We start from the raw sequence: 2,589 nt of genomic DNA on the forward strand, positions 1-2,589 counted from the left end.
AGGCTCTGAGCTGTCAGCACAGAGCCCAACATGGGGTTCGAACCGTGATCTCACAAACCATGAGATCATACCTGAGCCAAAGTAGAACCCTTAACTGAGCCACCAGGTGCCTGGAAGAGCATTTTTTCCTAACTGCCTTCACCTCCATGAAGTCTTAATACCACAGATGTATTGCAAATACGTTGATGCACTGTGGCCCTTTGTGGGGGGAGGAGGGTTACAACCCATTAATTTTTTTTATTAAAAAATGTTTATTTTATTTTATTTTTCTTGCAATTCTTTTTTTATTTTTATTTTTTTATTATTTTTTTAATATGAAATTTATTGTCAAATAGGTTTCTGTACAACACCCAGTGCTGATCCCAACAGGTGCCCTCCTCAATACCCATCACCACCCCTCCCCCCCACCCCCATCAACCCTCAGTTTATTCTCAGTTTTTCTTTTAAAATGTTTAAATGTTTATTTCATTTTGTTTTATTTTTGAGAGAGAGAGAGTATGTGAGTGGCGGAGAGCAGAAAGAGAGAGGGAGACACAGAATCCGAAGCGGGCTCCAGGCTCCAAGCTGTCAGCACAGAACCCGACGTGGGGCTCAAACCCACAAACCCTAAGATCATGACCTGACCTGAACCAAAGTCAGACGCCCAACCAAGTGAGCCACCCAGGCGCCCCTGCAAGCCATTAAGATATGCAAGAATTTTTGCCCCTTATGTTAGCGTTCTCCAGAACCAATAGGATGTATGTGTGCATAACTTGATTCTTATACATATCAATGTACATATATACATATACGCATATGAATATGTTTCAGTATGTTCATATTTTTAAAACATAAAAAATAAGGAAGTGGCTCACGCGAGTATGAAGACTGACCAGTCTCAAGACCTGCAGTTGGTGAGCTGGAGACCCAGGAGGGCCAATGGTGCATGTTCCAATGCAAAGGCCAACAGGCTGAAGATGCAGTGTGAGCTGATGTTTCAGTGTGAGTCTGAACAAGGAAAGAACCACTGTCCCAGGTCCGGGTAGTCAGGCAGGAGTCATTCCCTTTCGCTCGAGAAGGGTGAGCCTTTTTGTTCTATTCAGACCTTCAATTGACTGGGTGGGACTCATCCACTTTAGGGAGGGCGGTCTGCTTTACCGCTTTACCAATTCAAATGTTAATCTTACCAAGAAACACCCTCGAAGACCCAGAATAATGCTTGACCAAATGTCTGGGCACCCTATGGCCCAGTCCAGTTGAAACATAAAATTAACCATCACACCCCAACCCCCATTCCAACTATAACACAGTTGGGGGAGACCTTGCCCCTGAGGACGCATGGGCCAAGTGACTTCAGACTGCATCTGGTATGTATATACGTCCCACCCACACCATCCAGCTCTTGTCTCTCCGTCCCTGCTCATTGGGGCGGCTGGCCAGTGGTGCTGAGGTGGTGAATCCACAGGAACGGAGACAGGGGCATTTCATTTCATTTTTCTAGGCTAAGGGGTCCTGGGGGAAGACTGAAAGCAATGGAGGAGAAGAGGGTAGGACAGATTTGAAGCAAATGATTAACTTTGAGAATCCACCACAGCAGAAACAAAGCTCTGGTTTTCATTATTTCCCGGGATCTCTATGTAGTTTCGATTTCCCCAAAAGGAGCCCCGGCACAAAATAATTAGGCCCTGCCTTGGTATTTCGCTGCTGTTGAAATCAGCTTTTAGAGAGGATGTGAACATCCCTCTCCAGGCCTGGGCCCCACCTCAATCTCAATGAGAAGCTAACTTCTCATGTTCCTAAGTTGAAAAGCAGTTGAACAGATGGTGGCTGACACCTTTCTCAGGAATCCTGGAAACCCACCAGTCTATCCACTGAGGTATGAAAAAGAGAAAAAGGGACCAAAAAATGTGGTGTGGAGAGAGAAATGACTGGAGCGGAGGAGCCCAAGAGAACGCCGTGCGGCTCCGCGTGTCGGAGGGGCGCTGTCCGCCATAAGCCGGGAGTTTAGGAGCCAGGAGGGCACCAGCTTTCTCCTTGGTGGGACGTATGGCTGCAGCCAGGAGGCTGAAAGCAAAGGAAAAACCATGCAATATGGCGCGCCTAGTTTTCCCACGAGCGACCACAGCATACTGTAAACCTGTATCTGCACGTTGGCACTCAAGAGCAAGCAAAGAAGTTTTTTTCTGCTGTTTCCTTGAGAGGATAAGAAAAAGAAATCTAAGCAAAGAATGTCTTTTGGTGGGGGGGGGGGAGCTGAGAGGAAAACAACAGCTTTAAGTCAGTCACCTTGGTAAGGTGTATACATTTGCTTTTCTACCAAATGATTTCAGATTTGTTTCAGAAAATGGGGCAGTGATTGTTGGACATGACCCAAGACACTACATCAAATTCTTTGCCCTTTTATTAAACTCAAGACCTAATATCTGTATTATCTTTGTCCTGATAGAAACTCATCATTCGGCCTCAGTGACAATTTTGTGGCTGACCACATAAAACTTAGTAGCGATGAAACTACTCAGTAGCATTGCTCTGATTTTTTTAGTTCCTACAAATTTAAGTCATTATACAAATCATTACAGAAAATCAAATATAGGGGAGAATCCTAGGATA

The sequence above is a fragment of the Leopardus geoffroyi genome, chromosome B3 (genome assembly GCF_018350155.1).
Source record: "Leopardus geoffroyi isolate Oge1 chromosome B3, O.geoffroyi_Oge1_pat1.0, whole genome shotgun sequence".
NCBI classification, from domain to species: domain Eukaryota; kingdom Metazoa; phylum Chordata; class Mammalia; order Carnivora; family Felidae; genus Leopardus; species Leopardus geoffroyi.